The following is a 25,579-nucleotide window of genomic DNA, read 5'->3' on the forward strand; positions in this document are numbered from 1 at the left end:
TTCTACATTGGCGCTCTGTTCAATGTTGGATGCATTTCAAGGTCCTGGCCTCAGGAATGCCCCTCTCACTCTACAAATGCTATAGTCCTACAGAGACATCACAAATAATAGGGTCCAGGGCAGGATTCTTTGGAGATAGGGACAGAGCATTTGCAACGAAGGGTCCTTAGATGCTGGTGCTCCCTACTGCTGTAGATTGGAATGAACTCCTATCGTATGATGTTAAACACACTACTTTCTAGGGGATTCACCCAATAAAGGAGACTACAAAGTGGTCCCTTTCCCCCTAGGTATCTTTCTCCATAATTATCTTAAAAATAAAAGGAGGCGCAGAGGAAATTGTTCCCAGACAAAAAGTTACTCCTGTATTTGTATTTTGGTATGGTGACAGTTGAGTTGGCAATGCAGACAGAGAGGTAAATAGACAGGTGGACATAGGAGATATGGATAGGTAGGTGGACAAGATAGATATAACTGGATACACTTGATAGATACAGGCAAGTAGATAATTCTGTTAATCTATCTCAGGGTGGGTTGTTTTCCTGAATATTCCCCTTGAATATTCACAGGCATTTACCTGGTAGCACAAATGTATTATTCACCCCTTTCCTTTCTGTGTCCTAAATGAAAAAGTGAGTAAAGAATACCTCATAAAATCAGAGCTTGCATTTTCTGTGTCTGTCCTGGGTGTTGGGTGGGCTGGGCGGTCTGATATTGTGGAAGTTCTTTGTGCATCAGCTGAGGAGTGGTCATCAAAATGAGATCTGCATTGAAAATTCTAGAGAATGTGAGTCACGGGAAAGGCAACTGGCAATTAACAGATTGAGACATCACTCTGAATGTTTCTTTTGTTTAATATTAAAATTGTAGAGTACAGCAAAATTCCTGAAAAATGGCTTTATATATTCCTGCTGGCTAAATATTTCTAGTTGTTCTGTTCGGAGCCACGGGTAAAACACTGCTAGTCACCCGACTCTGCAACAGTTTACAGGCATAGTTTTCTTTCCCTGGATATGAATTGACCTCATTTTGCAAGGTTCAAATGACTCATTTTCTGCCCCTGAATACAATGGTGAACAATGCTCCTTTCCTCCTCATTATTGCTTTGGCAATAATTATTCTTGCTCTCCAAACACACTTTTTCCTTTTCTGTGAATTTGCTCTCTCTCATTTCCAGCCTGAAAGTGCTGCTTTCTGCATTATTTTTAATTGGGGAGGCTGGAGGGCAAATGCAATTAAATTGTGGTGCACAAACTGTAACTTGTAATATTAAAAAAAATTCACCCCACAGTTCACAAATTGCCTGTGTTCTAATCTGGAGTCTGTTATAATTCCAACATTCCATTTTCATGCGCTGAACAAATGGAAAAAAAAGAGCAAATCATGGAGGGCTGGGGGGGGGAAAAACTGAATGAATGAAATCAATACCTTTCTTATCTAAGGGAAACAACTCAAGTATCTCTGCAGAGATACACAGTGGGTGCAGATTGTACATGTATGTAATATAGTGCTCTCAGTTTTGCCTTGTGCAGAGGTGTGTGCCGTAGTTGCAGTATGGTGAAACTTTGGCCTTGTTGAAGTTAGTATTGGGGGAAAAAAAAAAAAAAAAATCCCATTGACATCAATGGTGCTAGGACATCACCTTGTGAGTGAAGTATATGGAGATTTATAGGGCACGTCTACACTAGAAGAGCTACATCAGGGGTTTTCAAATGGGGGGGGGTCATGACCCTCTAGGGGGTCGCGATGTTATTACATGAGCGGTCATGAGCTGTCAGCCTCTACCCCAAACCCCGCTTTGCCTCTAGCTTTTATAATGGATGTTAAATATATTAAAGTGGTTTTAGTTTATACGGGTGGTCACACTCAGAGGCTTGTTACGTGAAAGGGATCACCAGTACAAAAGTTTGAGAAACACCACACTACATGAATCTTAGAGCACTTCACAAATCCTATATGCCCACAGCACCTGGCACTATGGCTGAACTCAGTAGAAGTTCCAAGCCCAGATGGTTTATAGGATCACTTCTTCTACTAATGAAAGGCAGCCTCACCTCTCCAGAATACATACAGCTGTTTCACGGTTCTCATCCATGCTACCAAGCTGTTTAGAAGAGAGAGCAAAGAATGCTGCATCCCAATTTAAACCGATGGGGGAATATCACGTAAGTACGCCATGACAATTCACACTGAGAGTGAGCAAGGTTATCCAGGTTAGCGCTCCTTCCCAGTAGAGCTGTAATGACCAGCCAGGACCTAGGTATTTGTTTTACGGAACCTCCAGCAGCACAGCACTACTGGGGTATTATTTGCATGAAAACTCAAAGGGAGGAACACACTAAGAGGTGTGATCGCTGCACTAAACACAATTCAAACTAGTTTGTCCAACATAGTAGCTTCCTCTATCAACAGATAAAATCTATAATTATTTGAATGAAGGAGTAAGGCTTTGGATGTTTCATTGTATTAATATTACAAGTAGAATAACAGCCAACAGAATTGTTCTATCAGTAGCTGAAATCACTTAGAGGCTGGATACTCAACCTGGCATGTTTTGTCACTTTTTCTGCCCACTAAACATTTCCTTTGTTCACTTTGTCTCCTCCAGTACAGTAGGCAGGCTGGCTACATCCACTGTCTCACCTTTTTAAAACAGAGTTTCTAATTTCATTTCACTGGGAGCTCAAATCAATTAATAAAGGCTTTTAGCGGTATTAATCTGTACTGTTTGCATACTAATAAGTTATGAGAACAATAGAGCCTTGATGTTCTAGAGCATGGAATTGCTTCCTCTCTTGTAGCTAGCACTGAGGTTTATAAAGATAAGTGCATTATAGCCACTTACATAAGGACTCCTTCTCTGTGCCAATGGATAAAGGTATTGGAAAAGAAGTGGCTTTTAGAACCTATTCTTTAAATAGGTTGATGCATTATTTTGAAAACAATGCAAAGAATTTCAATTAGAGCTGTGAGACCTTGGAAATTACCTTCCCCTGAGCCAGCTCTCTGGCTCGCTCATATTAATTGTAGATTCATTATAATTAATTATAATTTAGGGAGTACTTAAGTACTACGCTCCTTGATATTACTGGTAACATCGCATTCCAAGACCACTGGGCTTCCTCCACCAGTAACCATTTGTACTCCCAACACAATTAGACCTCATGTAATACGCACAAGCTCCTAGTGCAGTATGTGAAGAATGAACCAGTCAGGGTACAGTGGGGGTGTTGTGAGGTGTGATACAAGGAGGCTCTTGTTTGGAAATGATTTAGTTAATGCCAAACCCGCTGGTTATGTCACTGCACCCCAGTGAGACGGGGTTATTACCAGTAAAAGGAATGTCCCCATGGCCTACTGTCCCTGGATATAGGCTCTCAGCAAGCAAAGCCATTTCTGAAAGAAGAGACACGTTCGTGCAGGGGTAGGCAATCTATGGCACGTGTGCCGATTTTCCGTGGCACTCACACTGCCCGGGTCCTGGCCCCTGGTCCGGGGGGCTCTGCATTTTAATTTAATTTTAAATGAAGCTTCTTAAACATTTTTAAAACCTTATTTACTTTACATACAACAATAATTTAGTTATATAATATAGACTTATAGAAAGAGACCTTCTAAAAACGTTAAGATGTATTCCTGGCACACTAAACCCTAAATCAGAGTGAATAAATAAAGACTCAGCACACCACTTCTGAAAGGTTGCTGACCCCTGCGTTAGTGGTTAGCCAGTCTTTTTACTCACCCTGTTTTTGTTTCATTGTGATGAGTTTTGCAGAGATGGGCTGGTTTCTCGTGTTCCCCTCCCCACCCCCAGGCCTCTCTAAATGCTTTCAGGGTAGTTACAGGAGACTTTTAATGGGGAGTGTTTGGACCAAATCATTTCAAGATTGAGGCAGCTTGAATGTTCAGCCTTTCCCTTGGACTGAACTCAGCCCCATCAGTCTGGGCAGGGATTGCTTCTTCCCTGCCATCTGCAAACAGGCATATTTGAGATGCTGCCCTTATTGACCTTTTAATACACATCCCCTAGGCTCCAGCATACACCTCCTTCCCTATTGCCCTCCTGTCTGGGGGCATGGTAGGTCTTCATACCTTCTCTGTGAAGCTCATGCATCATGTTCTCTGGGGCACTGGGCACTTCTTTCCTTAGCCTGGAAGATAAATCCCTAAGGGAGGTGGGCAGCATTCCCACTCGCTCTCAGAGCGAGCTGGGTCCTACCTTAAATTCCTATGTTGGATACATTTGTGTTTCCCTGGGAATAAGCCCCTCAAGATGCCTCCTGGCCTTTCCTATATGAACCTCACTTCCCCCTTTCCATTGGAAATGGAGAGCAGTTGGTGGGAGGGAGCGACTAGCCATAATAATGGATCAATAGGATGAAGCACACCATCTTTCTTCATTTCCTCCTCATGCTGGAATCGATATTCTGCCTTGCCTAGCAGCCTTTTCTGAAGGCTGAACATATTCATTATTGCTCACTATGTCCTCGACTTGGAACGCTCGGGTTCTCTCCCATGAAAGATGGGTTAGGTGTCAGTCTTGCTGATGCCATTCTGGCTTCTGAATCTCAGGAGCCACCTGAGTACGTCTGAAGCCCAAATCGCGTGCGTGTGTGGTGTGGGGGGTGTGTGTGTGTGTGTGTGTTTGTGTTTCAAATCCCACCCAAAATGGGGAAAGTTGTGACGTTGTCACAGATTTAAAAATGTTAATAGTGAAATTTATAGTGAAAAAGGAAAATCTCACTGGGAGGTCCCATTACAAATAAATTTAAAATCAGTATTGCAGCATAAAGGTCAATGAATTGTTCAAAATAATTCTCTACTGGAATTGAACATTCAGAGGGTGTCTTGGGCCAGATTTTAAAGATATTTAGGGGCCCAGCTTCCACTGATTTCAGCCTAAACACAATTATGTCAATAGGAGGTAGGCACCTAAATACCATTTTAAAAATCTGGCCCTTGCTCAGTAGGATACAGAGACCCTAAAAGCCGAGTGGTTGTTTTTGTTTTGACACAAAAGTCAAACCTACATCTTTAGTCGGGGTCTAAACGTCTAGATCCAGCTAATTTACACAGGACCATATCCTCTCACAAGGCTCAGTGCTAGGCTCAGATCCCCAAATTGCTCTGAGAACCTTTGAACATGCATAGAATGGTGCATACATCACAGCCAGGCCCTTTCCAAAGGGTGTGATGATGAATTATCCACCATAACACAGCAACACTGTGAAATTTTAAACCCTTAAACTAATTACATTACTGGATACAATCATTTGTATGAAACAGAGAATTTATATAATATAGTATATTTAATGCTCTAAGTTAATATCGGCCCAGGTCTCCTAGCTCATCCTGTCTTACCTGTGTCTGCCTATTAGAATGTGAGCTCCTTGGGACGAGGACTGTTTTTTGGATCTTGCACATCATCAGCATTTAGCAAATAATATCAATAAGGTGGCAGATGTTTTGCATCAATCATTATGTCCGTTACCATGTACAGCTTCAGACACACTAGCTACCTAAATGGGAGTCTGCCCTTAATATTTTATTGCTTAAATAAAGGGCCAGATTGCAGAAGTTCTCAACACCCACTGTGCTGAACTATTTGGAAAACCTAACCCTAGGTGGAGACATTCCTGGATCCAGAATGTGAAGCACTTTCTCTTTCCCCAAGCAATATTGTTGTTTATCCCTACTAAATAGTACAGCCCCTGGGTATTTCACTGACACCTCCACTCCTTGCATTTCCCTTAGGGGTTCCACCCACCAAATATATTGCAGGAAGCAGTGACCAATGCAACTTAGGAATTAAATGGAACATTGAGATTGAAAGCTTGGCTTCCTATTGACTGCTGTACCTGGGAAAGGACAAGAATAAGCAGCACATTGTGTCCATGGTTCTGTGCTGTTCAACTTCTCTCAACTCACAAAAGGTTAGATTTGTTCCTTTACATATTATCATAAATTTATATAATTATCTCTGGATTGGGCATTTTCTGGAAGTTAATGGCCCATTGTGTTTAGGACTTCAGTCCATAACTGCCAGGGAATCTCCTCCATCATAATTATCCCTCCAGCTCAGTGCTTTCTCCCATTTCCTGCAAAAAGCATTCTGGGTTCAATTTTTGAAGAGTTATTTTTGCAACGTGTGCCTGCACAGCACAAGCTGAGGGGTTTTAGAGAAAAATATGGGCCCAAAGGCACTGCAAACGCTCCAGAGGTATCGAAGGACTTGCAGAGGCAGCACAGGATAACTCATGGGCAGGTCACAATGCACTTGGGTCTGACGCAGATTCAGAGACAGGGCTAAATTTGAAAAAGAGACTGTACTTACAAACATTATAATGCACTGAGAAATTCTGGCTGAGCCCACAGCTGCAGAAATGACAGGAAGCAAGAGGCTCTTTATCAACTCTTTGGAAATCTAGCCTTTGGTGTTCTCAGGTTTATCCAAACCCCTAAGAGATCACCATTCATAAGGGTGAAGTGTTCAGATCAGAAACTCAGCTGCAACCTGAACTTCGGAGTGAGTGATGTTTTTCTATAAAACATTACTCCGCTTCCTAGGAAAAATGCTTGGTTATAGCAAAGACAAATGTTAAATCATTCAGAGAAGCTAAGTAGATATTATCCCTGGCACATTCATGGTTATTTCTGATCTTATCAGAAAGCAGATTTTGTGTTCATAAAATGTCCCCCTCTCCGTCTCTCTGTTATCCATATGTTCTTAAGACTTGTCTCAGGTATGTACCATTGTACGACCAGACTTTCCCAAAAGTTGGACACCTCACCTGAATATACATTGCATACAACTTTTAGCCAAAAATGAAATTAAAACAAACAAACAAAATCACTCTAGTTGGTGCTGCCCAAAAGGAGACCATGCCAACCATGATTGGAAAAGTATTCTTGGCATCTTGTTTTTGGTGTATAAGTTCATATGTTATAACTTGACATGGCCCTTTATCACCTGCTGTTTGGCAACATTTGGCCCCGTCCATGAGACCAAGTGGTGTCCCCATGCCAGGGGAGATAAAGTGATTAATCCTAAAATATGCTAAGTTGGGAAAGGTACTCCACCTTCCTTCTAAATGAAGTGCATGAAAATTGCTCATAATTGGAGGGATAATTACAGGAATTTGAAGCTGGAAGCTTCAGCGCTTACTTTTATTAGTGACAAAACTTTTTCACTGCTCTAATTGATATTCAGACACGATCATTTTCATAGGAACACGTTCCTCCTCTGCCGCCTCCTCCCTTGCCTTCGTTCTCCTGCCTGTTTGCAAAGGAGTTCAGCCCAGGAGAGATGTCACAGAATTATGGACATGGCACAGGTAGAATACAGGCCGGATAGGTTCAGCACAGGGGTGTTGGGTAGAGACTTCCAGTTGTCACAGCCATGTCCCAGGAAGCTGTCCTGCAATTGCCCGGCTGCCAGTTAAGGGACTGATGTAGATGCTTGTTCCTTGCCAATGGAAGTCAGAAATGTGAACAGAAGCCTCCTACTTTCTGAGCAACTCTAGAACTGCCTGCAGTTTAGTAATGTGGATGATTCTTGTCCATTTGAATAGCACAGGCTGCCATGCAGATGAACAAAGTAAAGTTTGTCTTTATTTCCAGTTACTGAGCTCAACGTTCACCTTGTTCCCTCTCCCATCGCCCTCTACTTACACATTGGGGCTCCCTCTTTGCATGCTGCCACCCCAGTGACACCCAACTGCATGGCACTGTATGATGTGGATTTTCAGAAGCTGGCCAGCTGAGTGAGGAGCCACCTAGGCTAGCAAGAAGTAGAATGTCTAAATGAAACCATTTTACTTTTTTGGAAACGTGTTTTCCTCTTTTGGCCAGAACTATTCACCAAATTTGATCTGAATTGGAGAACAGTTTGTTGACCCCAACTGCATTTTTCAGCAAATAAACTATTCACCAAAAAAAGCTCTTATTACAGTAAAAAGAACGAGGAGTCCTTGTGGCACCTTAGAGACTAACAAATTTATTTGGGCATAAGCTTCCGAGGGCTAAAACCCACTTCATTGGATGCATGGAGTGGGAAATACAGTAGGAAGATATATATACACAGAGAACATGAAAAAATGGGTGTTGCCATACCAGCTATAACAAGACTAACCAATTAAGGTAGGCTATTATCAGCAGGAGAAAAAAAAACTTTTGTAGTGATAATCAGAATAGCCCATTTCCAACAGTTGACAAGAAGGTGTGAGTAACAGTAGGGGGGAAAATAGCATGGGGAAATAGTTTTCGGATTCAGAAGGGGAAAACTGCACTGAGAGGTTAGATCCACTCTCTGATCTGTATCTGCCAGACGGAGTCTGGAGCCTGGCTGAGCATCTTCCTATAACGTTATAAAGAGAGGTAGAACTGTGCCCCTCTCCCCACCCCCCCATGTTGGAATGTTGTTCCCTCCATATCATTAGTGAAGTCAGTTCAGTGCAAAGTTCCATTTTTGCTTGAAGCTAAATGTCAGTCCTTCACATGAGCACAGCCGCTTTCATTCCATGGAGTTATGAAAAGGTTTGGTAAGAGCAATTTGCAAGGGCTTTTACAGCCATGAGAGCTCGAGGCCTTTAAAAACATACATACAGTATAACTGCTTCCAGGGAGGATCTCTCACCTTTCGGCTGAGGCTAGCGCTCCAAGAGAGATTCTAGTGGGAACAGGGCCGGCGCAACCCATTAGGAGACCTAGGCGGTTGCCTAGGGCACTAACATTTGGGGGGTGGCGACCGCGGTGGCCGGATCTTCAGCCACCCCGGTCGTCGTCGGTATTTTGGGCGCGGGACTTTCCGCCGCCTCTGTCGGGGGCGGCATTTCAGGGGCAGGACCTTCTGCCGCCTCTGTCGGGGCTGGCGTTTCGGGGGCTGGGCCTTCCGCCACCTAGGGCAGCAAAAAAGCTGGCGGTGCTCCTGAGTGGGAACACTGTTTTCATGCAACCTGCAGTATGATGATGCAGAAGAAAAGTGAAGTTGAACTGAGCTAATAACGTTTCCTTTTTTTATAAGCCCATTAAACATATCCACAAGGCATAATTTGGCAACTCAACTACCAGAAAAGAACAAGGAAAGCACAACTTGAAACAATTGACGTCCTACTAATGTAGAAGACTATTAGAATATTAAAGCGCTATGTCCTAGGTATAATTTTTATCTTTCCAGAACTCAATATTTTCTTTTATTAGTAGAAAATTTATCATTTAACAAGTTCATAGTATTTAAACAAACTGTGTACAGTTTAAAGTCATAGACAAGTCGTTTCAGTTCTGAAGTGCCACTTCCCTCTGGCTGATGTCAGAAACATGTTCCCATTGATAAAACTATAGGAATGTCATCATTTTAACTAATATTTTATTGAAATTCAAATATTGTATTGACACTCATTGCCACCTCCAGCTCAGTGCATCACCTTTAGTAACCAGTTTCTACTCCTTCAACGCCAAATACAGAAATCAGCTCAGAACAACATTACCCAGAGTATGAAGAGAATACAACAGCAACCAGAGGATGTTGCGAAGGCCAAGACTATAACTGGGTTAAAAAAAAAAACTAGATAAGTTCATGGAGGATCGATCCATCAATGGCTATTAGCCAGGATGGGCAGGAATGGTGTCCCTACCCTCTGTTTGCCAGAAGATGGGAATGAGCGACAGGGGATGGATCACTTGGTGATTACCTGTTCTGTTCATTCCTTCTTGGGTACTTGGCACTGGCCACTGTCGGCAGACAGGACACTGGGCTAGATGGACCTTTGGTCTGACCCAGTAGGGCCATTCCTATGTTCTTAACTATATAAAGAAAATAGCCTGAAATAAAAAATGGGAAAATTGATTAATGCTTTTCCAGAGCATCTAACATTTTAATTCATTAAACAAACAGAAAAGTTTATATGAAAAGAGCAAAAAATTGAACAATTTTTTGCTGTAACTTTCCTGTTTCTTCTCCAAGGAGCCAGGAGAGAAACACAAAAGCTCAAATAGTGACCCAGAACCCATTTTGTGAAAAGGTACATATTCATCCATCATCTTGGATAGTTCCCCTTGTCATTCCCCATTACAAATACTTTCTTATTGTGGGCTTCTGGTCTTTTATGTTCCTGTTCAGGAAAAATGTATATAGTCATAGCATCTCATTGTATTTTCTTCTTCTGCGCAGGTAAAAACAGAGTAGTTAAAAATAAGTGGTTCCAGCATTATTGTCCTCCACAGCATCATTATGTTCCCCACAGAAGCATGACACACTGCCACTGGGGCTTTTATCGGTATTTTAATTAGGAAAGAATCACAAAAAACTTAAACAAAGTGCCAGACTGGAGTAAAAAAAACATCTTTTCAGTGTTCTCCTATTATGTCTAATCCCAGAAAGCTCAAAATTTCATAACTAAAGGGAATAAAATGGTCTATTGTAACTGGTGTTTGCTCTTGAGTGAATTTCCCAGTTCTTGTGTGACAGCAAAAGAAAAAAGCTAATGGCTGCCAGCAAGTATTAATTCACTTTTTACTAGGTCATATTTTCTAACACATAAAAGGGAACAGGGAGATGAATGCCCAGAGTTGCAGTTAGCTATTTGCAGCGATTAGGTGTTCAGAAACCCCTGCGAACAATGGGCCAATACTGCAAAAATGAACATATGGTATTACTGTTTGTTGTGGGTATTATGGTAGTGCTTAGGAACCCTGGCAAGAATCAGGGCATGATTGTGCTAGGCACTGTTCAGACATGACAAAAAGCACAGCTCCTTTGTACTGCTACATACAAATACAGTGACACTTAGAAAATTAAATATATATACATATAACTTTACTCGTGAGTATTCCATTGTTTGAAAAGAAATTGCCTTTACTCATGTGAGTAATCATGTGCATAAGTGTTTGCAAGATTTGAACCTAACATTTTTAAGAAGATTCCTACCCCATGCCACATCCACATGCAGATACTGGGAACTCTGGTCTGGTACCACCACTTGCCTCCTTGAAACCCTGCTGGAAGGAGCTGCTCAGTAGAAACCTGGAAGAGAAGCGAAACTTTCATGCTATGAAATATTGTACATTTTGTAACTGGAGAGAAGCTGGAATGGGCCCCCTGCTGTGGTGGGGAGACAAACCAAGGGAGGACAGTGAAATGATTACTATGCCCCCATCCACTTTAAGGCTCTGTTGAACTGTAGGTGGGTGTAACTGTTGCGCCTTCATCAGCTTCTGACTGCATGAGGATGCTCTCTGTAGGATCTGGGCTTTAGGTGGTACGTGGACCTCATCATTGCCAACAACACAGGCAAATTTCACTCTAAAATGAATGTCACATTGCTCATCATGATCTGTCTGGGGCAGGCATTCCCACAGCACAGGAGACTAGAAGTCATTCATTTTTAATTTGTGTATGTGCATCCTCACTAATTTCAATATTTATGTGGAACTGATTGTTTTTAATACACCAAAATTACACGGAAATCAGCACCTGGACTTTGTTTGCTCTACCTCCATTTTAAATTCCTGGATGGAACCTATTGAATCAAGTTTATACACAATAAATGCTCTAAGCATATGAGAGGGGAGAAAAAGTATTACTAATACGCTCTGTTTTGTTCTGACACAAATTAATTATGCGAAAGCTTATTACTGAGAGACAAGAGGAAAGCATGGTAGTTATGTTAGCCACACTGAAACAGATTATACAGTAAAGACGCATTCACATGCATTCATTAAACGTTCTCAGGATTATTGTTGCAGTACTTGACCAGAATATAAATTTGATAAATGAGCCATTGCTCTAAATTAAATCTCCTGTTGTATAACACATCAGACCTTCCTAATTTTTCAACAAAAGCACATTGCTGCTTGTTCTGGTTTGGGCTTGATCTTTATACTTGGCAATGCATATTGTGCATTATACTGCCCGTGACATTTCCAGATAATTACTCAGCTTATGCTCTCCCACATTTACAAGTTTGCTGAATTATTCAGAGTATAAATGTCCAAGAAAATATCAGACCATTGGCCAAATAGGTTAAGAAATGTCCAGGCTTCTTGCACTGCACTGAACACCCTCCCTCCCCTGCCTTTTGGTTGTTGCTGTTTATATTCTGGTAGCACCTAGGATGTCAGAGAAGGATCAGAACCCCACTGTGCTACATGGTGAGCAGACAAAGAGCCGAGCAGACAGTCCCTGCCCCAGAGAGCTCCCAATCTAGGTGTCAGGCAGGATGTGACAGGTAGATGAAATCTGACAGGGGTAGGTCGGGGGCTGAGATAACAATAAAATGCATAGAGTCTAGCAGAACAGCAGAGACATCTTCGATCTCTGCTTGCCTAGCTGAGTTTCTTTAGTTAGCCAAGAGTAATTGTCCCTTTAATCAGTGTCCCTTCAGGCTACTCCCCAAGCAATGTGAAAAGATACTACAGGAAGAGCAGCTATATGAAAATCTAACGGTGGTGGTTGGAAGAGGATGAGAGGCGAGTGTTTGGGAGAGGCGCTCTCTCCTGTAACAAAGGAAAAGCTGTGGATAAGATGCTCACTGCCTTGGTTAGTCTCCATTTGTAAAGTAGCAATTTGTGAAGAACCAGGTGTATCTAAATAAGATGACTTAAGCATGTTAATTTGGACCTGAACCTTCTAACCTCAACTAAGCAGGATCCAAGGAAAGAGATGTGTAGCCCACATTGGTGACAGTACCTGGCTACGGGGCGCAGGAGAGAGTACCTAGCTGACTGGCTGATGATCAGCAGAGGGGGTTCAGGCTGGGTAATTAGTTTTGGGGAAGGCAGCGGAGAGCTGGGAGGCCAGTGGAGTTTTCAGTCGCCCATTCTGCTTTGTGGAGTTCAGTGCTGGAACTTCCTCTGTGCACGATCCCTCCTCTCATCTGGAAACAGCATTTCAAGCTTATGTTATTCCATAGGGAGCACTCGGACCACGTAGCCTGAGCCCTTGTATAGCTTAGCCCAGAGAGTCCACCCAGGTATTCCCTCCCTGCAGGATGACCTTCTCGCAGGTTTCCAGAGTTCCCTTTAAAGTTTCCCACCTGAGACACTGTTCACATACCGCATAGTGTAGGCTGCCTGGCCAGGCATGTCCAGAGAGAGTTTATATCTGGCCAGCAACCGTTTGACTTGTTTTTATTATCTAAGTATTAAGTACCATACATAGATAGTCTGTCTGCACTGCCTTTATATTTCTCTCCCATTTCGCTATAGCAGTGGTTATCAATCTCTGGTCCGTGGACCTCTGGGAGTCCTCTGGGGGGGACTATGGCTAAGATTTCCACTGAGGTCCACATCTCCATTTGAAATTTTTAGGGGTCCGCAAAGGAAAAAAAAAAGTTGAAAACCACTGCCTTGTGGAATCACCCCATACAATGTCCACAGTCTTGTATACCCTGAATGTAAATAAAGGAGTGACAAGAAGAAAGTGTTTTTGTGCCTGTTGGACATGTCTAGTACATGCTTCTTCCACTGGGCAAGCTGGAAACAGAGCAAATGAGAGGAAAGGATTGTTTTACATGCTTGCGTGTGTGCAAGCGTTATTTGTGCAAGCAGAAACCACAGCAGGCCCACTGGTAGCCTAGACCCTTGATGCTTAAACACAAGGTCTCTGACCCCTGAGGAGATGCTCAAAAAGAGATGTGCCACTTTGTCAATATTGACTGGCACCTTTTAACAGAGACACACTCTCAGCATGATTCCTGTTACTAAAATAGAAAATCAAGTTCCTCAGAAGATGCAAGATAAATTATTGGTTCAGGAGCTGCACTGAGCTGCATCTCAAGAGAATTGTTGTAATAAATTCAGTTTTATGTCCTTCCCAGATTAAAGCAAATAACTATTCTTGTAAGGCTACAAATTTTGCTTATGACTTTCTTTTGCAGTTGCCTTTTGGCTGTACTAATCTCCTTTACTGGGCCAGAACCCTGAATTTATGATTTATTTTTGCTAAGGCTAATGCTGAGGGATTTACATAAGCGATATCGGCCTTAAAGAGCTTAACAATGATTGCCAAAAGTGACAAATGTTGATTATCACTGCTACCAAAGATTTAAACAGCCAAAGCTCATTGCATGTGCTGTTATATAAGTAGAGGAGGCTTAGCCCACAAACACTCTCTCCTGAGAACTAGGTGATTTTAAAAAACACTAATTGGCAAATCCCCCTTTGCGTCAGATTGGACATCACAATCACACCATAGAAGTGAACTGCTAAATGACAGTGGGCAAGTGTTAGGTCACGAGCGTCCCAGATGAGAGTGTATCTCTCTTTCATTCACACGTGTGTGCATGCACACGCAGAGTCCCAGAAGTGTCTCTCTCACACACGCACACTGTTGGAGAACCCTGCTAGCAGTCTGTCTAGCACAGGATAAGGAACAGAATAGAACAGAACATCCCTCTAGGCTTGATACTTCTGGTGGGTGGTGTTGGACAAGACCAATTTAGTTCTCTGCCTCTGGGACAGATCATTAATCTCTTCCTCTCCTGGCCCTGGGTGGATTTGAAACAGCCAGTGGGTATACACATTGCATTTGTCAGAACACTATGTGTTATACCTTAACAATCCAGTATTTGATGGACTGGTGCAGGAAAAAGGTCCCTGGCCTCTAGGAATTTCAGTGACATAGCCACAGGCTCTGCTATTGCTTTTGCCAGGCAGGCTTGGAAGTAGGGTGACCACATAGCAAGTGTGAAAAATCGAGATGGGGGTGGGGGGTAATAGGAGCCTATATAAGAAAAAGCCCCCAAAATCGGGACTGTCCCTATAAAATCGGGACATCTGGTCACCCTATTTGGAACACACCTTTCAGATGTGACTCTGTCCATTTGAATCTGTTTGCATCAGGCTCTCCAGCTTGCAGCCCTGAGGGCCAGATGAGTTTGGAATTTGAAAGCAGTTATCTCCGCGACTTCAGCTTCCTTTTCTTGTTGACAAATGAGCTCGGCACCGAAGTGTCTGAATAGAGGCGTTTCCCTAGGTCCTTTAATGTGTCTGGCCACAGAACCAGCTACCTCCTGTTCTAAGGCAGCTTGTGCTGCAAATGGGTTTTTTTAGAGGAGAAGGAGCTGAGCTCACCAGGGGCTCAAATGCTTTCCACGGCATCTGTGTGTATATATCAGGATAGCAGGACCCGCCGGGCTCCTCTAGTCATTCACCTGTTGGCAGGAGTTAGGACCCTGTATAAATTACTGGCTCACTGTGGCAGCTGCAGCTTCTGAATTCCAGAGCTACAAAAGACATGGATGCAGGAAAGCATTAGGAACAGCCAGACTTGGGGATAAAGATTAGGCCGAGGTTTTTGTTGTCATCTGTATGACAGGAGTGGCCAAAGATGCAGGGGTCGGCAACCTTTCAGAAGTGCCGAGTCTTCATTTATTCACGCTAATTTAAGTTTCGCGTGCCAGTGATACATTTTAACGTTTTTAGAAGGTCTCTTTCTATGTCTATAATATATAACTAAACTATTGTTGTATGTAAAGTAAATAAGGTTTTAAAAATGTTTAAGAAACTTCATTTAAAATTAAATTAAAATGCAGAGCCCCCCTCCCCCGGACCAGTGGCCAGGACCCGGGCAGTGTGAGTGCCACTGAAAATCAGCTCGCGTGCTGCCTTCGGCACGCGTGCCATAGGTTGCCTACCCCTGGATTAGAGCCTCATTGTGCTCGGCACTGCATAGACACATAGTGAGAGAAAGTCCCTGCCCTGAGCTGCTTACACTCTAAGTAGACAGAGAGGGTACAGAGTCTTGGTGGGGAAGTGACGGACCTTTGGTCAGGAGTAGCAGAGCTGGGACTAGAATCCAAGTCTCCAGAGGTTTCAGCCCAATTTCTCATCCATGGGATCTTGCTGTCTCTGGTATTGAGGTTGTTATGATGTTACTGTTAGCAGAGTTAGTAATGAAGGCCACGTCACAAGAATGCGGGTCTTTTGACCTTATCCAGCATGTTTTTGGAGTAGCGTGGGACTGCCCCATTCTGCCTACATATCAAAGAAAGGTGTGAATTGTAACTAACTTCCCACAGAGTTAAGAACAGTTAAGATGCAGGGAAAGTGTCAGAAGATGATCAGCCACAACAAGGATGACACTATGCCTGAAAAGTGAACCTTTCTCTCTGGTGTGTCGAGTGGACATACAGTGAAATGGACTCAGAGCTGTCTGGCTGCTCCAGATCACATGGAGTAAGAGCTGCCTCTGATACAGAACGCTGATCATCAATCTCATTTTTCATTTTCAAACATTTACACCAACCTTCCCCTCTCCTGACATCCTCTTTGGTCATTGTTTATTGACCACAATGGCTAGGAGACACTAGAAAGCTCTGTGACATGGGTTGTCCCACTCCAGTTTCTTACCGAAGACTGATTAAAAGGTAATGCAGCCTTTTAATCTACCCTCTGTCATCAGGGTTTTGTGCCCAGTAATGGTCTAGAGTGTCCTACTCACTGAAGTAAATCCGTTAACTGACAAACACTATCAAATGCAAAAGCAAAGAAACAAAAATCTGCTGATTGAAAAGCCTGGCAATTACCCCCACAAAGGGTGAAGCAGGGACAAAGCAGGGGGCTGAAGCAAAATGGGGTTATTTCAGGGAGGTTTTATCGCGACATTGCAGTTGTAGGTGAGAGATGGGCCAAAAGCAATATAGTGAAACCGGAAGAGTCACCAAACCAAAGGAAGAATGAGGGGAAAGCTGTGCATAGATGGGTTCGGCTGGGCCTTTAGGCCCTGCCACGCCTCCAGAAACACACACACGGGCAGATTTCCAAGTGCTCAGACCAACAGAAAGGGCCAGGCTTTCGAAAGAGCTGAATATCCCACAAGCTCTTTTGAAAATCTGCCCACTTTCCTCCAGAGAGCAGTGTGTGGGAGTTATCTGCATCTTGTGAGCAGTGTCCTTTGTCCTTGTGCTGGTCTGGGGGGACTTAGTGTCCATCCTTTTCACATGTTCATTGCGATGTCTATCAAATATTTATCCCCTTTGTACTGGACTCTCCTCACCACGTTTGCATCTTACGGATCATTCTTGGAGATCTTCTCTGAACTCTCTCTAATTTTTCAACATAGTGCTAACTTTGAAACTAGCGCACTCTCTCTTACCGAGGCAGGGCGTATTACCTATCTCATAGAACTGGAAGGGACTCCGAAAGGTCATCGAGTCCAGCCCCCTGCCTTCACTAGCAGGACCATTCTCTGCCTCCTTCCCATCATTTTTAAACCCGCTTATCAAGGCTTGTGCTTATCATGGCATATATGTTATCAGCAAATAACAGGTCCTCTGTCACAGCCGCTATAGACTGAACTCAGTTCCCAGTGCGTCCCAACTGTATACACAGCTTTGCACGGCTTGTTTTGTAATGGGATTTCCCTGAGAACCAAGAACAGTTTGAGGAGGCAAAGGACAACCAGCCGGAGCAGCAGCCAGAACCCCTGGGGACGGATGGATTGAAGGACAGAGGATCTGTAGGAATGAAACTCAGTGAGACACGGACAGATTTAGAGTCAAATTGAACAAAACTGATAGACTTTAAAAAAATTGTGAATGTGTTAATGCAGTCAGTCAAGTGTCATTACATTTAGAGCAATGACAGTTTCATATAAATGCTTTATAAGAGCCTGACACTTCCTAGGGAGGAAGAAAAGTTTAAAATACCCAGTCATGACTTCAACAGCACTGGACCATCCTTCCTCTGTGATAGACTTACCTGCCCCATGGAGCTTTGACTTATTTACAACGATGCCACAAGCCTCACTTAGATTTCAAAATGTTATAGTGGAGGGAGGAAATGTGTATGCATGTTCTGGTAAGAGTTTGGGGGGAAAAGAGTTAAATTGTTTCCAGAAAGAACTTGTATTATCTAGTCAACTACTCATTGCCACACGCTATCCTACCAGCTTCCGAGTCTCACAGCACAGCCTTTCTGCCAGGAATGGGAATTGAAAATTACTTTAGCTCTGTCCACTAGGAAGCATCTTCAGCCTTGACTGGTCACTTTGTTGTCCTCTCAGCCTATTCACTAGGTTTTTATCCAGGCCTTTGTTCCTTACTGTCTGCATCTGAGCCTCAGGGGCTGGCTGGCAATAGAAGGAAAAAAGTGCCTCTTCCCACTCCTCTCTTTCTAGGGTTACCATATTTAAAAAATAAAAAAAGTGGACACTCCTCGGGGCCCTGGTCCCGCCCCTTCCCCACCCAATTCCGCCCATTCCCCGCCCATTCCCCAAAGTCCCCGCCCTAACTCCCCCTCCTCCCTCCCAGCCACGCGAAAAGGGCTGCCCAAGCGCTACCGGCTTCACGGTTTGCCGGGCAGCCTCCAGACCCTGCGCCCCCGGTCGGCGCTTCCCCAGCACAGCTGGAGCCCGGGAGGGGAAGCGCCCAGCTGGGGGCGCAGGGTCTGGAGGCTGCCCGGCAAACCATGAAGCCGGTAGCGCTCGGGCTTCAGGCAGCCCCTATGCCTCCAGACCCTGCGCCCCCGGCCGGGCACTTCCTCTCCCGGGCTCCAGCTGCTCTGCTCCTCCCCTGACTCTTCGGCTCTGTTTAAGAGCCAAGCTGCCCGAGCCAGCGCTCCCGGCTTCAGGCAGCCCCCGTGCCTCCGGACCCTGCGCTGCTGGAGCAGAGCAGCTGGAGCCTGGGAGGGGAAGTGCCCGGCCGGCGGCTCGGGGTCCGGAGGCACGGGGGCTGCCTGAAGCCGGGAGCGCTGGCTCGGGCAGCTTGGCTCTTAAACAGAGCCGAAGAGTCCGGGGAGGATCAGAGCAGCTGGAGCCTGGGAGGGGAAGTGCCCAGCCGGGGGTGCAGGGTCTGGAGGCTGCCCGGCAAACCATGAAGCCGGTAGCACTCGGGCTTCGGGCAGCCCCTATGCCTCCGGACCCTGCGCCCCCGGCCGGGCACTTCCCCTCCCAGGTTCCAGCTGCTGTGCTCCTCCCCTGACTCTTCGGCTCTGTTTAAGAGCCAAGCTGCCCGAGCCAGCGCTGCGGGCTTTGGGCAGCCCCCCTTGCCTCCTGACCCTGCGCCGCCGGAGCAGAGCAGCTGGAGCTGGGGAGGAGAAGTGTCCGGCCGGCGGTTGGGGTCTGGAGGCAAGGGGGGCTGCCCAAAGCCTGTAGCGCTGGCTCGGACAGCTTGGCTCTTAAACAGAGCTGAAGTCTGAGTCAGGGGAGGAGCAGAGCAGCCACGGGAGAGGAAGTGCCCGTCCGTATTTTTCCCGGACATGTTCGGCTTTTTGGCAATTCCCCCCCGGATGGGGGTTTGATTGCCGAAAAGCCGGACATGTCCGGGAAAAAACGGACGTATGGTAACCCTATCTCTTTCCCACACATCCCAGGCTCTTCCCAGGCTTCATAGAATCTCTTGTCAGATGAGCAAAGGAGTAGCTGCCTCTGAGTGCACTACGTGCCAGCTGGAAGCTATTTTGCAGCTGGCAAAACTGGCTGTTCTGTTTCATGCCTGATTGCTGGCCAGCAATCTCCTCCTCTGTTGGTCAAGGACAACTTGCTCTAGACCAACAACTCTCCTTTGTTAAGTTCTGTAAAAGACAGCATATTTTATAAGAAATTCGATGTCTCACTAGCTTCCTTGGGAAATCATCTTTCTTCCCAATCATGTGTTGTAGGTGTCCATGGAGTTTGCTATCTTGTATCACATAAATCAGGGCAGAGGATTAATTATGAGCATGTGCTAATGGGTGGGAGACAGAGTTTTTAAATTCCAGTTTCTGTGCAGCAAATGCTGTGGATCTTAGAATCATGAGTAGGATGCAGAGTTACTGAGTTGTGGCAGGACCATGACTGCAGCCCATTACCAACAAGCTGGGGAGTTGGAACGTGAAATAGACGGGTGACAAAACATCTGGTGCACCAGTAAGAGTCTCATGTCTTCACTAGAAGGCCCATATTAATAACATCCCTTGAAAAATTCCATCCACTGTCAGAAATTTCATGCTGCTAAACTCCTCACATCGAACCCTGCAAACTTCATTGCCTGTACACTTTGGTGTCTGAAATTGAAAAATGCCAGCTACAGCTGACAGGTTAGTTATTCCACCAGGATTAAAGGAGATTATAAGGACCCTGTGAAATCTCTGGCTGAGATGAGGCTCAGCTACAAAGAGCTACTAAAATGTGAATATTTTATTTCTATATTGCAAACCACATTCAAGTGAAGGATCATTTCCCAGTTTGGCAGAAACATTCTTCCAAATGAGCTGAACTAACCCTTGTTTTCTTGTTTCTAATTTTCTGTCTTGCAGACTCCAGTGGAATGTCACAGACTGGGAAATGACAGGGCAGTACAAGGTAGGGTTAGTGATAAATGAGTGTCCTGAGCTTTAAATACCAGCCAGTGGCAGCTGCAGCTGCCTGGCTTCTCCCTGCCTGGCATTTAGCTTTACCCACTGAGTAGGGCGACCAGACAGCAAATGTGAAAAATAGAGACGGGGGTGGGGATAATAGGAGCCTATATAAGAAAAAGACCCCAAAATTGGGACTGTCCCTATAAAATCAGGACATCTGATCACCCTACCACTGAGGTTTTTCTCAGGAATCTTTTTCTGTGCTTTAGAAGTTGCTATTAGTAATGGGCCAAAACTGTAATCTGCAGTCCCTAATGAAGCCAAGTGTCCTTCAGTGAAACCTTCCCACTGAAAGTTCCTTCCTCCGTTTGTGAAACCCCAGATGGTGACTGAGTAATCAAATCAACCTGGAGTCCCCAAAATATTGGGATACCATCAGTTACTGTACAATGCATTTGCAATTAGCGTGGGAGTGAGAAACATCCTAACTAGAGCTGGTCACAAATTTTCCAATGACTTTTTTCTATCAGAAAATAGGGTTTTGTCGAAAATGAAATTTTTAACTTTTAACATTTTTTTTATTTTTTCCATTTTTTTTCAAAATGGAATTTTTGGGGGGTGGGGGATGGGAGAGAGGAACAATTTTTTTTTGATTTGTTGAACACTTAACATTTAAGAGGGAGCATGTTCCTTTTAAATGTGAAAAGTGATTCTTTCCCCCGGACTTTTGTACTGTTTTGTGGAAAAAGTTGGGAAACATTAAGAAAGCTTGGGAAATAAATATTGTCCAACATATTTTAAGTTTCCGACAAGAAGATCAGAATTTCTGGATGGGTAAACTTCAAAAGGGAATTTTCCACCAGGTTTTTTGGTGAGATATATACTGTTTTCCAGCCAACTGTAATGCTAACCCCTGGAATGTCTGTTGGAAGGCAGTGGGCACAGCTATACATTGGAGATGTTGGTTCTCTTTTTGGTACAGCCATTGTGTCGCAATATGTCTTGGGTAGGTCATGCCACCACTCGGTGCCTCAGTTTCTCCATCAGTAAAATGAGGATGGTTTTGCTGTCCAACTATTTTGAGATCTTTGGCTGAATGGCAGAGCTCTGCCAGTCTTCAGGGGACGCCATAAATCCTCTTTTCCTTGGTGGAATTGTGGGCTGAGCTGCGTGTAACTGTGAGCTGGGATCAGGAAACTGGTTTTTTTTTTTTTTGGTCCTCTCTCTGCTTTGGGGAAGCTGCTGTTCTTATTGCTGTTGTCTAAGGTGGCTTGTGTTTTTAATATCTGTCAAGAATACCCACAGTTTTAGGACAGGAGCGTTTTATGTTCTGTAGAAATTGAAATAACTAAGTGTGCAATGGTGTTAATTATTATGAATCAATGTACAGACTCCCATAACAGTCAATGCTGTGTATAGAACAGAGGAGCAGCCTGGCTCCCCTGACCCCCATCCATCCCCTTGACGCTTTGGCATTTTCCCCCATCCTAAAGCCTTCAAAAGATGTTCTAGCCGCTTAGAAAAACTAGCGGAAAAACTTCTGGCTACATGGAATCCTCTTGGGAAAATGGAGAAGAACTTTCTTCACAGCCCTTCAGCAGCACAGTTCTCTGTAACCTGGTGCTGAAGCAGCGGTCCGGTGCTGAGTGAGAGGAATATGTGCCACCCCCTGAACTGCTGTCTTTGCTCCTTCCTGCTTGCCAGGCTGCGGTTCACTGTCTAATTCATTAAGAACTCTTGCATAATATTTTCCCCTGCATCCCACCTCCAAGTGGCACCTAGTTCTGTTTTAATTCTCAATGTATGTTTCTTTGTTCTACATTAGGACTTACCACATTTAAAAGGCAGGATTAAAAAAGAAGAAGTAAAAACTATAGGAGCTCTCAAAAAAAAAATCACGATGGAATAAAAATGCCAGACTAGCTTTGAACTTGCCATCTACCTGAAGGGAACATCTGCTTGTGAAGGATGTGAGGCTGGCTATGTGTCCATAATGCACTGCTCCCTAGAGCAATTGTGCATCTGTTACACATTTAGGTAGTGGTGGTTTTTGTTTTTAACCAGTGCAGAAGCTACAGAGATGCTAATGAGGGTGAACATCTACCCCTATATGTTCCACAGCACCCAGCCCTATTTGATTCATCACTCAGCCTTTGCCAGGTTTTCATTCCTATCAAAACAGGGGCTGCCTAATTGCAAGTAGCTTACTGCCAGGTTTTAATCTTGAGAAAACAAAAGCCAAGGAAAAAATAACTGACTTCTAGGCAACCAACTCAAAGGCAGAATAGCTATGAGATGTGACATCCATTCCCATTAAAACAAGCACCTTGTCAAATAAAATAACCTACATGGATGAGCAGAAAAATCAACAGCAGAAGAATAAATCTTATGGGCCTTTCACCGTCTTGGAGATTGGAGCTCAGACCAAAGTTTTAAAGAAACAATACAGATCAAACCACAGTATAATCCTTTTGAGGCAAGTGTTGATTTTTTGTTAATTGAATTTGGGGAGTTGGTTGACTTGTGTAAGACAGACTGCCAGCCCCTACACTTCCTTTGGACGGACGTGTCTCTTGGCTGCCAATTGCTGTCTAGACCTGGAGAAGAGCTCTGTGTATGCTCGAAAGTTTCTCTCTCTCACCAACAGAAGTTGGTCCAATATAAGATTGTCCCCCACCTTGTCTCTCTAATGTCTCAACACCCAACTACATTGACTATCAAAGTGTTCCCTGCTGTAGCTCAGTCTCTCCCAGGTTTTCCTAGATTCCATGGTCTGGGTCTGGTTCAGCAAATAGCTTTTACATACGGCAGACTTTGAGCATGTGTATAAGTCCCACTGATGAATCAAGGCCCGTTTCAGAGTTTCTTTACTAAGGTGGAAAGATTAATTCCAGGCTGAAATCAAACAAACAATAAAATAAATCTAATAAATAATATGCTGCACTTGCATATGCCATCTCTAGCCTGTTGCAGAATCTGTGTGTACTGTAAATGAGACCCGGGAAGATTCTTAACTCCTCGTGGGATGAATTGGTCTCTGATGTTAAAGAAAACAGAGACATGCATACAGTAAAAAGGGCTATCTGAGATTTAGAAGGTTTGGAAGTGGAAAGGAACCTAAAAGTCTAAATTTTAATATGTTGACTTATTTTATTGTATTGTAATACTCAGAATCAGAGAAACGTAGGACTGGAAGGAACCTTGAGAGATCATCTAGTCCAGCCTCCTGTGCTGAGGCCGGACCAAGCAAAACTAGACCATCTCTGACAGGGATTTATTTTATGATAACCTGTTCTTAACCTGTTCTTGATGATGTTTCTACAACTTCCCTTCAAAGCTTATTCCAGTGCTTAACTATCTTTATAGTTAGTTAGAGCCTCTGTTTAGCAGAAGCGGGGAATGGGCGACAGGGGATGGAGCACTTGATGATTGCCTGTTCTGTTCATTCCCTCTGGAACACCTGGCATTGGCCACTGTTGGAAGACAGGCTACTGGGCTAGAGGGACCATTGTTCTGACCCAGTGTGGCTGTTCTTATGTTCTTATAAAGTTTTAAACTAAATCACCAAAACTGCAGATTCAACCCATTACTTCTTGTCCTACTTTCAGTGGACATGGAGAACAACTGATCCCCATCCTCTTTATAACAGCCCTTAACATATTTGAGGCAATATCAGGTTCCCTCTGTCTTCTTTTCTGAAGACTAAACAGGCCTGTTTTTTTTTTGACCTTTTCTCATGTCAGGTTTTCTAAACCCTTCTTCCATTTTTGTTGCTCTCCTCTGGACTCGTAGCAATTTGTCCACATCTTTCGTGCAGTGGGGTTCCCAGAACTGGGCACAGTACTCCAGCTGAGGCCCCATCAGTGCCCAGTAGAGCAGGACAATTACCTCCCATGTCTTACATATAACAGTGCTGTGAATACTCTCCGGAACAATATTTAGCCTTTTTTGCAGATGCATCACATTGTTGACTCAAATAGTGAATCACAACTTGAATAACCCCTGGATCCTTCCAGCAGTAATACCACCTACCCAGGTAGTCCCCGTTTGGGAGTTGCACATTTGATTTTGCTTTCTAAGTGTAGTACTTTGCACTTATCTTCACTGAATTTCATCTTGCATTGTATACGTTTTGTACACCTCATGAACTGGATGTGTTGAATCCTGCCTAAGTGATCATGTAAGCAATGGTGCTTCATAGAGATGGTTTGCTAATAAAGGTGGCACAGATTGTGCTCAGAGTGGATGGAATCCAACCCTGTCACTGGGCCTATACCCCACCTATGGTCCATTTAGAGCCATAGGGGCACCTAGCTCTGGTGCTGGCCCCTCTCAGCACAGGGGTGAATTTCACCCGGGGTTTGCAGGTGCTTTGTGGCATTCTGTTGAGGCAGGAGGTTGTCTAACAAGTGTAGCCTTTTGCACTGATTCCGCTACACATTCATTATAGTCGTATTGTGGCTGTATGCCGTGGGCTAAAATGTATGTCATCTTGTTTTGTTTTTGCTGTCTCACTCCGTTGTTTTAAAACAGATGCTCAGCAAATATTCTGCTGTGGGAAATTAATGCCAGGGCTAGTAGGATAAGCGCTACACGTATACATCACACGGGTGTCGTCTCCCCCCCCCCCCCAGTCAGTGAAGAGACAGGTTTTTAAGATGCCTCTATAGAACTCCGGCTCTGCCTGCAGCAGAATTGACAGTCCATTAATGCAGAGTCAGGAAGGGAGGCCCAGGCAGTATTGATATACTATAGAGGTCAATTTTTCCCATTTACAGTCTTCCCTACCCCTTTTTTTTCCTGCTTAATTGAATTTTAATCCTGCTTGTGATACTTGTTGAATATCATTGTAAATTTAATTTATGTTGCTGTGAAGTTAAAATAAATAGGAGTAAAAGCAAAATACATACTGTACTCAATGGACAGCTAATGGCATGTCCTCCAGTTACCTTTGGAAGTGCAATAGCTGTAATCACATTTACAGAAAGGTTATACTGCTCTGTGCAGTTGACAAAGATTCAGTGAATTAAAATTTTCACCTGCCTTTTATATTAATTAAAGGCATTTGGTTGGCACTAGTGACCATGCTTCTCAGGTAGCAAAAGAGGTTCATTAACACAACAGAAGAAGTGTCCCGTATTGTCAGAGTCCCATGCTGCCCCTAACCTTGGAAGTACCTGTCATAAGACTAAGAGAAATTCATTGTTCTTATCTCCAGCACTAGCCTCTTCATCTTGATTTCTGTGACTGCACATCCCTGTAAGAATAGAGAAAGCAATACATTCTGCACAAATCTTCCACACTT

Source organism: Malaclemys terrapin, chromosome 2, assembly GCF_027887155.1.
Source record: "Malaclemys terrapin pileata isolate rMalTer1 chromosome 2, rMalTer1.hap1, whole genome shotgun sequence".
In the NCBI taxonomy this organism is placed as follows: Eukaryota; Metazoa; Chordata; order Testudines; family Emydidae; genus Malaclemys; species Malaclemys terrapin.